This window comes from Ambystoma mexicanum, chromosome 3p (assembly GCF_040938575.1).
Source record: "Ambystoma mexicanum isolate Mex_15411 chromosome 3p, UKY_AmexF1_1, whole genome shotgun sequence".
Lineage (NCBI taxonomy): Eukaryota > Metazoa > Chordata > Amphibia > Caudata > Ambystomatidae > Ambystoma > Ambystoma mexicanum.
Window position 1 is genome coordinate 1,073,350,461 of NC_090925.1, and position 12,646 is coordinate 1,073,363,106.

Here is a 12,646-nt window from a genome sequence, read left to right on the forward strand (position 1 = left end):
TGCCAAAGTAAAATGCTCCAGCTATCACACAAGCAGCAACAGAAATTACCCTCCTTGCTCTCTTGAAGGTTTTCAGTGACTGCCGAAGAGTTTTGAGAGCTATTTCCTCATGTAGGCAGATGGATCTGGCTACTCGAACTCGATCACTCGAATCTCGTTCCAAGTTCTAAAGGTTTGGGTGATCCTGAATATAGTAGAACATTCAGGTGCTTCGGGGTTCAGACGTTTTTATTCACCCAGGCTTAAAGCTTGTAACACTGTCTGTGAGTTCTTAGGAGCAGCATGGTTGCATTCAGTACACAATGGTTTTGTGCAATGTGATATAGCTTATTTTACTACTGGTTTGGGTGAGTGAAGATTACTACAGTTAATTTTAGCGTTTGTTTTCTGGTGACTTTCACCTACTGTTGCAGCTTGCACCTAATAAATGATCAATGAATAAGTAAATAAAGATACTGATTTATAATTTGTACTAGCGTACACAGCATGATTAACTTGGGTACAGGAGTAGGCAAAGGCCACAATTTCTGCGTCATGTTCATCGTGTTTCTTTGTTTTGATCAATGTTTTTCATTGTGATGTCCCTTTTTTGGGTGCTCGTGTGATGTGCATTGTTTTCCCTGACATGTCAATGTATTTCCTTGTACTGCTGGATTGGTTCTAAAATATACCTCCGTATTTGTATTGTTTATTTATTGTGCATTGTGTTCATTGGGAGATGTGTTTGTCTGCATACTAAAGCACGTATCTCTGCTATTGTGATCAGCAAACTGGACTACTGCTCAAGTCTAGCTCTTGTTCTAACCCTCCACTCTAAGGTTCCCCTTGGCAAAGTTCCCATTATTGTGACATGCACCTTCTTCAACATTCCGACATCCTCTTAGACCTACCATCACTATGCTGAATGGCTCTACATGCAAAAGTTCTCCCTCGTAAGATTTCTGTTAATTGTGCATTAATCCATCCATGGTGCTGCACCAATACTTTGCTCACTGCGTCTCACTCTCAAACTGTTTGCTTCTTATCTCTTTCCAACCTTTAATTTCCCCTTTCTGCGACTCGTAATTGTTTTCCTTTTCCCTACATGCCCAAGTCCAGTGGCAAGCTCCTCCCCCCAACTATCATTGTCACATTTTTAGCGGAATTCTTCAAAATGTGGCAAAAACATCTGATAGTGATGGAAGGGGCCTTTCCACCTTCCTATCGAAACAAACTGCCTGGTCCCCTTGCCTGCATTCGGACCTCAGGATCACTCTATGTATGTTGTCACTTTGTAAATACTGGACACTGGCTGTCAATGGTAAAATATGTTTTGCCCTCCATTCTCTTTCCCTGATATGTTTTCACTCTTCCCCCTTCTCCACTGAACCAAACAATTGGGTCTAATTCCGAGTTTGTCAGCAATTCGGCCGTAGATCAGGTTCTTTTAACATGATTTTGTCCTGTGGACCTACCACAGGATCCCAGATGGTGATATAGGAGTGTTAGACCTCATTTCTGGAGTCTATAGGACTCCATGGGGATTTTGGTGGGTTTAACAGGAGCGCTAATGGCAGACCTGCTGATTTTTAGCATTTTAGCAGAGGATTAACCTTCAGCATCATGCTGCAGGTAAATCCTCTGCTTCAAGGCCAATCTCGTAGTTTGGCGGTGAGGTAAATAAGCCAGTAATTCTGCTACCACCACAAAAAAATGGCGGTAAAAGAATTACTGTTACTTTTTCACCACACACCCCAAACTTGTAATGAGACCCACCTGACCCGTTGTACGCCGTCCGCCCCTCTCCTTGCCACCACCCTGTGCAGCTGCACCCCTCCTCTGTGCCCCCTGTATCCTAACTCCTGCTGTATATCTGTTCTTTTGTTACCACTGAAAAGTGCTCCGTTAAGCATCTGTACTGTTGTATACCTCAGAAAAGCGCTCCTTTGCGTCTCGAAGCTCAATAAATACCATTATAATAATAATAAAACAATAATAAAAATGTTCTTATTGAAAGGCAACCTACCTTTGCGGCGGCCTCTGCTCTCTTAACAAAAACAACAAAAAGCTGAATTTGGAAAAATGTCCATAAAAGCATTAAAACATACAAGAAGAAAACAATCAAAACAACATGTATACACAATACATTATAAAAAAGGTAAGAACAGATTAAAAAAAAACATATTCAGGAATATCCTCCAATCTGCGTGGCTCCACATCCGCAAACTCTATCATTAGAACTATTCTCTGTCTTCTAAAAATCAATATCTTATTCCTAATTCTCCAAACCCGCCAATGGCTGCTTGCCACTGCAAAAGTAATTTCCAGAGAGGCCGCGCTCTCGGTCCACATTGTTGACGTTTGCACATGTTGAATATCCACCTCTACTACCAACAGTTGTATGCAGAGTGAACAGACAAAACAAATTGCATTGTAGACAACCGTGGGAGCAAAAACAGTCACACATCTCAAACCCTTTCAATTTCCTAGGATGAGCCGGCACTGGAACGACCTTGCTCTATCTTATTATGTACTATGTAAGTCCTATATATTTGAAATAATACCTATTTATTAATTAAATGCAATATGCGTACCACTGTTGAGTGTTTGTTTCTATGAACGTTCATTTGGTAAATATAATTTGGGCATGATTACACTTTTGGAATTGGGTTTGTACATAGTGTGGTAGGCAATGTGCTGTGTTTTTCCCTTGCTCGATTGATGTAAGGATTTGGACTGTGGGAGATGGTTATTGATATTATGATTCAGTACGTATTTCTAGACTTAGACTCTGAAACACATTCACTGATTACGTAGTCTGAAATTTGGCTGTACATAGCAATCCTCATTTGGGCCCTTTGAAGTTTTTGTCGGTACCAACACTAAGTTCATTTCTCTTATTTAAGGCAAACGCACATGCCTTTCAAGAAACACCGCAGGTATGCTCGCCGAAACAACTTTTGCATTTGCGACTATTTCCCGTTAATGGCATATTCCATGGCGCAGCACTTGACAGAAAGGGGGCACACTTTTTAAAGAGGTGGAGAACAATACGAGAGCACCGAGACATCAAACATTTTTGGAAATTACAGTGGGCCTCGTTACAAGTAGGGCGGTGTGGTAAAATGCGGCAGTAAGGTGCCAGTAATTCTGATACAAATAATCTAATTCCAAAGTCTAACCATTACTATTGATGAGGTTCAAAACATGTCTAATAATGGCATCTGCTGCCAAATGGTTGTATGGACACACATCATCTTTATGTTTACTTTTACATTCTGGGAAATCAGGTGGAGGAAGTGATCTTGATGGGCTATGTTAGAGCCCATCTTCAATGCAATTTCTACAAACTTTGGGGGCTCAGCCCAGGGTGACACAGGCCCACATAAATCCCTTCTCTTAGAAAGCTATCAATGACCCTGTGTTACGCTCACCTGGTATCCACAGGGACGCCACCCAGCCAGATTACTCGCTGATATGCGTCTCAGCTCTTCCCTGATGTGGTCTGCGAGGAAGGTTCTGACGGAAAATACCCGGTTCAAGACTGACCGACTGGGGTAAGTATCCTCCCTCCACCCCCGTATGATTTCAGTCCCTCTGGCGCCCTCTCCTCACCTTGTGGTAGAATTAGGCGTGCTCTCCGTCCTGTCTTCTTTGCAGGGGCCCGTATTCTTTCATGGGCGAGTGCGGCCCAGTTACTTCACTGACGCCGGCCCATATGATATTGTTCAGGTAGGTCTTATTGCTGTTCTTTAGTTTTGTTGCTATCCTGCATGCCTTTCTTTGTTTAAAATGTCTCTTTTTTCTCCCTTAGGTATGCAGAGCTTCAGCACGGCGAACTTGCTTGGTTGAGCCCTGCTGTGAAATGATGGCGCATTAAGAGCGCTATGATGCGGTAAGTAAGCGCTATGCGCAGCGCTGCGAAGTCTTGCCTTTGCTAACCTGTGTTTTCCTTCCTTGTAGGTCGCGATGTGCTTCAGCGCGAGTGGAATGTCCGGAGTGGTGCCAGCCGAGAGGCGACCAGCCAGGTAAGCCTTTTGAGCAGTTCGTAATTTGTAAATATCTCTACTGCTTTCTTTAATGTTGCCTCTATCTTCCTCTTTCAGGTCGTTCTGTCTGGGAGACGTGCAGATTCGAGGAAGCTGTTCTCAGTAGCTGCGAGTGTTTAAAGATGAAGACTGCAGGTAAGATGCTGCTGCTAATGATGTTCCTTTTGTCTCCTTGCAGGTTCTGCTTCTCCGAGGTTCGAGGGAATAGCTGTACACAGTGAGCGTCATGTTGCAAGCTGCAAAGTAACGCAAAGCGTGTTGTCTTGCTCGGGTGTGGTTTAAATAGCCCCAACAAAAAAGTCCATGTAAAGTAGTCCATAGGCTACAACACCCAAAACACTAGACCGCATAGCTTGGTTCTTAGGAACCAAGCTATATGGATGCCTCCATGTTGGCTGACAATACAATAAAGTAGTTCCCAAGCACATTGTTTTTCATGGTGTATGAGCCTGGCGCCATAGGCGCCAGGACTGGCCCCATTGGGGCTTTTGAAGAGGATGCCAGGCTCTAGAGGCCCGAGTCCTGACTCCACCTGGCCAATGGGTTTGCCAGAGGAGGTTTTGGGAGAGGGTCATGACAGCACTCCCCCCTAAGGCCCCTCCCATGGTGTTCCTTCTGTCTGGCCCAGGTTTGGTTGGCAAGTTCCGATGGAATTTCCTGATTAGACGTGGTGCGTGGATATTCTCACTGGGCTCCCAGGATCTATCTTGAGGTCCAAATCCTTTCCAATTGACGAGATAATATAGCTTGGTCCTAGAGTATTTAGAGTCCAAGGTATCTTTGACTTTGAATTCTGGTTCTCCGTCAAAAAGTATGGGCATAGGTGGTGTCCCAATCCGTGTGCCGGGTTGCATTGGTTTCAGGAGGGACACATGGAATACCGGGTGGATGTGTAGATTAGGTGGTAAATCCGGTTTCACAGCTGCTGGGTTGATAATTGCCTTAATGGTATAGGGTCCTAAGAATCTGGGATAAAAGGTCCGGGTTCACTTGATGGGTACGAATTTAGCGGCTAACCAAACTTTGTCTCCTACTTGATAATCAGGGGCCTTTTTCCGGTGTCGGTCGGCTAATCGCTTTTGTTTTTCTTTGGCATGAATAAGGTGTTCCTTTGCCCTTTTGAAAGCCTGAGTAATGGTTGTGTGTAGAGTCTTTACCGCTGCAATTTCCAAGCTGGCTGGAAGGTCTAGTTCAGAGGTATGTGGATGTCTGCCATAAAGGGTACAGAAGGGCATTTGTCCCGTGCTTGAATGCAAAGAATTGTTATATGCATATTCGGCTATCCATAGTAGGTCTTTCCAATTCCTTTGTTCGTGGTGCAGCATGCACCGTAAATATTGCTTGAGTGTCTGATTGGTTCTCTCGGTTTGGCCGTCCATTTGGGGATGGTGACTGGTAGATAGCCGAACGTCGATCTGCGCCATTGCACAACATTTTTTCCAGAAGTTTGAAACAAACTGGCTGCCTCCATCAGAGACCAAAACCGAAGGGAAGCCATGTAGCTTAACCACGCCCGCCAGGAACACTTTTGCTAAAGTGACTGTGTCTGGGAGGCCTTTGAGAGGAATAAAATGGGCCATCTTCGACAATAAGTCCACAACTACAAGGATGGTGTTGAACCCTTGGCTTGGAGGTAGATCAGTGAAGTGATGAAGTCAAGGGAAAGAGTGTGCTATGGAACTGGAGGATTGTCCAATGGTTGTAGGAGACCAGATGGTTTTTGTTTCTGTGATTTATTTTGTGCACAGACACCGCAGGACTGAATATACTAAATGATGTCCTTATGCCAGGTAGGCCACCAAAAGTTCTCTTTCACCTTAGCTAGGGTTTTGGCGATCCCAGGATGCCCTTCGATCAGTGAATCGTGATAGTTTGAAATAATATGCTGTTGTAATTCATTCTTGGGTACATATAGGCAATCCCTAAAAAAGGGTAGATGGTCCTTGATGGTATATTGTTCTCCTTGAGTTTGCCATGCGAGGTAGGCATCAGGATTCATTGTCCGTTGGATTTCTTTTCGTAGTTCTGCTTGTGTTAAGGCTGTCTTGATACCCAAGAGTTTGTCTTCAGGTATAATAGGTACTGGGTCTGGAGTTGTATATACAATTTTATCTATGCCCATTCGAGATAAGGCATATGCCTTTCCGTTTCTGATTCCTGGTTGAAATGTGATTACCTAATCATATTCGGCGAAGAAAAGGGCCCACCGTAATTGGCGTGAGGACTGGGCCTTGGCGGTTTTGAGATATTACAGGTTTCGGTGATCTGTGATGACTGTAATGGTATGTCTGACCCCCAGAAGGTAGTGTGTCCAGGCATTAAAGGCGGATTTGATAGCCAGGAGTTCCTTGTCCGTGATGGCATAATTAATCTCTGGAGGTGAGAACTTTTTCGACCAGAAGGCCACATGATGTAGCTGGCCGGTTTCCGGGTCTCTCTGTGAAAGGACAGCCCCCATTGCGAGACTGGACGCATCAGTTTCAACGACATAAGGGAGGTCTGGACGAGGATGTCGCAGGATTGGAGCGGAGGTAAACCTTTGTTTAAGTTCCTGAAAGGCTTCTTCTGCTTCGCATTCTTCGGTCCAAGCAAACATTTTATTGTTTTTTGTAATAGTACTGTGATTGGGTGCACAACATGACAGAAGTCTGGGATGAACCGGCGGTAGAAGTTCGCAAAGCCCAGCATGCTTTGTGCCCCTTTCAGAGACGTCGGTGAAGGCCATTTCAGAATGGCATCTACCTTGTGCACGTCCATTCTGATGTCTCCTGGAGTAAGGATAAAACCAAGAAATTCTACTTCAGTGATGTGAAAAAAGCATTTTTCAAGCTTTGCAAACAAGCGATGTTGACAGAGCTTGGTGAGGACTGAACGAACGTGCCTGACATGATCTTGTTCCAAGGCTGAGTATACTAAGATGTCGTCTTTGTAAACTAAGGCGCACACATCAATTAACTCCCTTAAGACGTAATTCATGAAATACTGGAATGCCGCAGGAGCGTTGCATAACCCGAAGGGCATGACTTGATATTCAAACAAGCCGTACTTAGTATGGAAGGCAGTTTTCCATTCATCTCCTTTTCTGAGTCGGACCAGGTGGTATGCTCGTCGAAGGTCCAATTTGGTATAAATCTGGGCATCTTTAACCTGGTCAAGATTCTCAGGGATAAGTTGCAAGGGGTAGCGGTTCTTCACGGTGATCTGGTTCAATGCGCGGTAGTCAATACAGGTTCTCAAGTCTCCTTCATTTTTTCGGTACAAAGAACAAAGGACTGGCTGTGGGGGACTTCGAAGGATGGATAAATCCGTATGCAAGGTACTGGTCTAAATAGGATTTCAAATGAAGGTTTTCTGGTTCTGTGAGAGCGTAGATCCTGCCGCAAGGGATTTGTGCACCAGGGACAAGGTCGATCTGACAGTCAAAGGGCCTGTGCGGCGGCAATGTGTTGGCTTGGTCCTTTCGGAAAACATCCTGGAAATCATGGTATTCACTTGGCAAGGTATTAGTTGCTCCCAGGGTTGATACTGTTGCTCTGGGAGTCATGGGGATACAGATGTCGGGTTTCTCCTCTTGGTAATAGCAGGCAAGGGAGCAGTCCCCGGGGAAGGTTAATTTTCGTGCCCGCCAGTCTATCAAAGGGTTGTGAGCAACCAACCATGGCATCCCTAGTATTAGCCTGAACTGAGGTGCCTTGATGAGATCGAATGAAATAGACTCCCGATGTCCGTCCTGGCACAGCAAGGTTACCCTGGCTGTGTACTGGGTTACTGGTCCGGAAGCGATTTATGTCCCATCCACGGTGGTTACCTTGTCCATAGTTGGCTTAGAATACAAAGGAAGCCCCATCTCTGCTGCCAGTTCTTGATCAATAAAATTTCCAACTGCTCCGCTATCGATGTATGCTTCGACGGCATGCATTCTTGACGACTGTTGGTGGTTAATTAAGATCACTGGTATTGCGAGGTCAGCAACTCTTTCTTCTCACTCGACAAACTGACCTCTACGTTTGTCGAGCTTGGTAGTTTTCCGATTCCTTAGCTTCATCCTTCTCTGTGGCCCCGACCGTTCTTCTTGGGGGTTTTACTGGACAGTCCTTCAGGAAATGTCCTGGTTTCCCACAATACAAACAAAGCTGTTGTTGTCTTCTTTTGTCCCGCTCTTGTTTTGTTAATGGAGGCCGTATCCCTCCAATCTGCATGGGTTCTACAGCATTTTCAGGTACACGGGGTGTGTTTTCCCTTGGTCGAACATACACGGTCTGAGGGTCCGTCTTAGACTGGTCTGCCTTTCGGTCCTGCAACCGGTGGTCTACCTGCACAACCAGATTTATGAATTCTGCACAGTCTCTGGGTGGATAAACCACCTGGGCTAAGACGTCCTTTAATTTGTCTTGTAAGCCTCGATGGAATAACGTGGTTCTTTTGTTTTCTAGCCACCTAGCTTTGGCAACCAGTCTGTTGAAGGTAGCAATGTACATTACAAGTCCTGATTCCCCTGTCGGAGGGACAAGAGTTCATTGTCTACTGCTTGTTCCTGGGTATGGCGAGCAAAAAGTGTTTCCATTTCTCTCTGGAACCCCCCAAAGTCATGTAATAGAGGATCGTCATGGGTTACCAATGGCACCGACCAATCTGCTGCACTACCACTCAGGCATGATAAGACAAAAGCTACCCGAGCTTGGTCGTTTGGAAATGCTCCAGGCCTACAAAGAAAATGAAGGCGGCACTGATTGATGAATGCCGCATACTTCCGTGGGTCGCCTGAGAACCTTTCTGGTGGTGCCGGGGCACTGTTCCAGGTAACGTGATCTGTACCGGAGTGGGTGGTATGGCGGGGTTTTGCATCGTTGGATTGCTTCCAGGTAGAGGCGTCTGTCCTGCCTGTGATTGCAAGTATTGCCTGCTAATCTCTTCAGTGCCTTCTTTGTCACTATTAGGTCTCTCCGGAGGGCATTAGTCTCTTGTCGGGCAGAATGAACCTCAGCACGAAGCTCTCCTAGTAATTGGGCCAATTGGTCCATTTCTGATGTCTCCATGGCGCCTAGGTGGATTTGTTATGGTAGGCTTTGCGTTCTGTTACGCTCACCTGGTATCCACAGAGACGCCACACAGCCGGGTTACTCGCTGATATGCTTCTCAGCTTTGCCCTGATGTGGTCTGCGAGGAAGGTTCTGCCTGAAAATAAAGGAGGACTGTGTTCAAGACTGACCGACTGGGGTAAGTATCCTCCCTCCAACCCCGTATGATTTCAGTCCCTCTGGCGCCCTCTCCTCACCTTGTGGTGGAATTAGGCGTGCTCTACCTCCTGCCTTCTTTGCAGGGGCGTGTAGTCTTTCATGGGCGAGTGCGGTCCAGTTACTTCACTGACGCCGGCCCGTTTGATATTGTTCAGGTAGGTCTTTTTGCTGTTCTTTAGTTTTGTTGCTATCCTGCATGCCTTTCTTTGTTTAAAATGTCTCTTTTTTTCTCCCTTAGGTATGCAGAGCTTCAGCGCGGTGAACTGGCTTGGTTGAGCCCGGCTGGTAAATGATGGCGCATTAAGAGCGCTATGATGCGGTAAGTAAGCTCTATGCGCAGCGCTGCGAAGTCTTGCCTTTGCTAACCTGTGTTTTCCTTCCTTGTAGGTCGCAGTGTGCTTCAGCGCAAGTGGAATGTCCGGAGTGGTGCCAGCCGGGAGGCGACCAGCCAGGTAAGCCTTTTGAGCAGTTCGTAATTTGTAAATGTCTCTACTGCTTTCTTTAATGTTGCCTCTATCTTCCTCTTTCAGGTCGTTCTGTCCGGGAGGCGTGCAGATTCGAGGAAGCTGTTCTCAGTAGCTGCGAGTGTTTAAAGATGAAGACTGCAGGTAAGATGCTGCTGCTAATGATGTTCCTTTTGTCTCCTTGCAGGTTCTGCTTCTCCGAGGTTCGAGGGAATAGCTGGACACAGTGATCGTCACGTTGCAAGCTGCAAAGTAACGCGAAGCGTGTTGTCTTGCTTGGGTGTGGTTTAAATAGCCCCAACAAAATAGTCCAGGTAAAGTAGTACCTAGGCTACCACACCCAAAACACTAGACCGCATAGCTTGGTTCTTAGGAACCAAGCTATGTGGATGCCTCCATGTTGGCTGACAATACAATAAAGTAGTTCCCAAGCACATTGTTTTTCATGGTGTATTAGCCTGGCGCCATAGGCACCAGGACTGGCCCCATGAGGGCTTTTGAAGAGGATGCCAGGCTCTAGAGGCCCGAGTCCTGACTCCACCTGGCCAATGGATTTGCCAGAGGGGGTTTTGGGCAAGGGTCGTGACACCCTGCTTCTCTCTACCTGGCTGATGGTATCTATGTCTACTCACTGCTCTGAGTCCACTTTGATAGTGAGCTCCGACTGCAACAGTTCTTCCGTACATCACCTCTGCTGCTCATATTAACTTTCTCATCATTCTGAAAGCGTGTTCATTTCTTTCTCAACAGTCCACTAAAACTCTGAACTCCAACTTGGTTCTCAGCAAACTCAACCACTTATCATGCCTACTCCTTCCTTCCTCCAAAGTCCTCAACTTCTCTACTTACACTCTCTACACACTACCTATACCCCCCCCCACTATAGTCTACCAACACCATGCTGGTTGGCTGCCCATTGTGGCAACTCCCTTTTAAAGGTCCTTTGTCTAGTCTGCTAAGCTTTCAATGACCCTGTTTCTCAGTACCTGGTTGGCTGATCTCTGTCTACTTGCCATCTCATTCCATGTGTTCCTTCTCTGCACTGAATCTCACTGTCACATGCCGCCCATGCTTCCTCTTGCTTCCATTCTTTCTCCCTAGTCACCTCACTCCATTTGAACTGTCATCCATCACGATCAAAGCCAGCAGAATTGTGAATTTCTTTAAAGCTCAGTTTAAACTTCATCTGTTGGCCAGAGGGAGCTCCAACACTCCTCCATCCTCCTTGTCTGACCCAATCACTCCCTTCAGTGCCATGTACTAATGTAATAATGTAATTTGTATGTTCGTACAAGAAACTCTTAGTTTGACGCACTTTTGGCCCCTAAGTTAATGTTACCTTTGTAAGTCAGCTGTTTGTATATATTTTGTTTTATTTCTTCCTGGACCATGTCCCACTTTGTTCACACCATCATGAACTGACTCACCACTTCTTCACTTCTTCTCATCTTTGTGGTTTTGTACCGGCACACTTCCGTGGAATACCTGTGCCATCTTTAAATGTGTGATTGGGAGCCATTTCTGATCGAAATTGGCCTCTCTGTTCTTCAGAGAAGTACAACTAGAAATACATGCATTAGAGCTAGGAATTGGAGTTTCTATGTGGAGTTCCCGCCTCTCCAGCAAGTCCTACTGCTGGTACAGCGGAATGAGTATTCTGACCTCTGCGTACTAGCCCAGTTAATGTGACCTGTGCCTGTTTTTGCAGTGCAAGGATACAGCAAGTACAGTGCATTGAAAACAGTGGTGTAATGACTACCACCATGTTTTCCATGTCAGCCGCCAGTGCAGATCACTTACCTTTGCAGGCTGTGAAAAGCAGGAAAACCGCCTCACCACTAGCAGATGTGTAGCATAGTTTTTGCGTAGCAGCACGATCACAAAGATGTGCAGCCAGTTGGACTCCTTCTGCCAGACTCAGCTGGGCCATCAATTGGCAGCATCGCACCTAAAGGGATCAGATGATGAACTGCTTAAACAATAAGAAACGCTTCTTTTCAAAATGTTTTCTTCAACGCCTAGCTAGCCATTCCTTTTTCATCACACTGGCAGATAGATTCAATCAGATTCGAACGAGTGGACGAAAACCATCTCACAGACTCGAGGGAGGTGGAGCCGCTATTTCAGAGGACGGCAGAGCTGCATGGCCGTTCAGGTGTGACAAAGGTGTTCAGAAACAACATGAATGGATTGCAAGCTAGAAAGAACACAGAATGGGATATTATTAACCTTTAGAGAGATTGGGGTTGTGGGAAATTAATAGAACCGTCCCACCATTGCCATCAATGCCTAACAGTGGGCATGGGAGACAGTGGAAGTGTGTGCCTAGGTTTGTAATACCAAGTAGCTGATGGGGCTTAGATTATGCTTTACATAAGTCTTTCAACCAGCGGATCGTAAAAATGGCATTTTATTTCGTTGGGATTGTTGCAAAAACAGTCCTTTGTGCACATGTTGCCATGCATGCACAAGGCCAACTGCAGTGCGTGTTGTTCGTGTATTTATTTAAATGTTCCTTTGTTTTGTAGAGTGCCTTCCGCTAGCTTCTTTCATCATCGCATTCACGCTCGGCCAAGGGCGACAGGACACGTCATGTCTCTATAACCATTTCATTATAACTAACTCTGCCTCTTCCTCCCTGAGGCTCCTTCTCTTCCTCCTCCTCGCTCAGGACTTAACCCTTCAGTGTTCTTCACTTCCCTCACAACACCTCCCCCTCACATTTCTCCTTTCGTCTCCATTAGACACCCTCGATGAACCAGCACAGCCTTCTGATGATTTGTTTCGGTCTTCGTTCCAGGTCCTTCTCTTCTCCGCTTTCTGCTGGTGTCAGGCCCTGGCTCTCGATCTCTCCTCTACATCCTCCTCTGTCTCCACCTCTTGTCCTGTATCTGCATCTGGCCTAAACTGTTTGGAA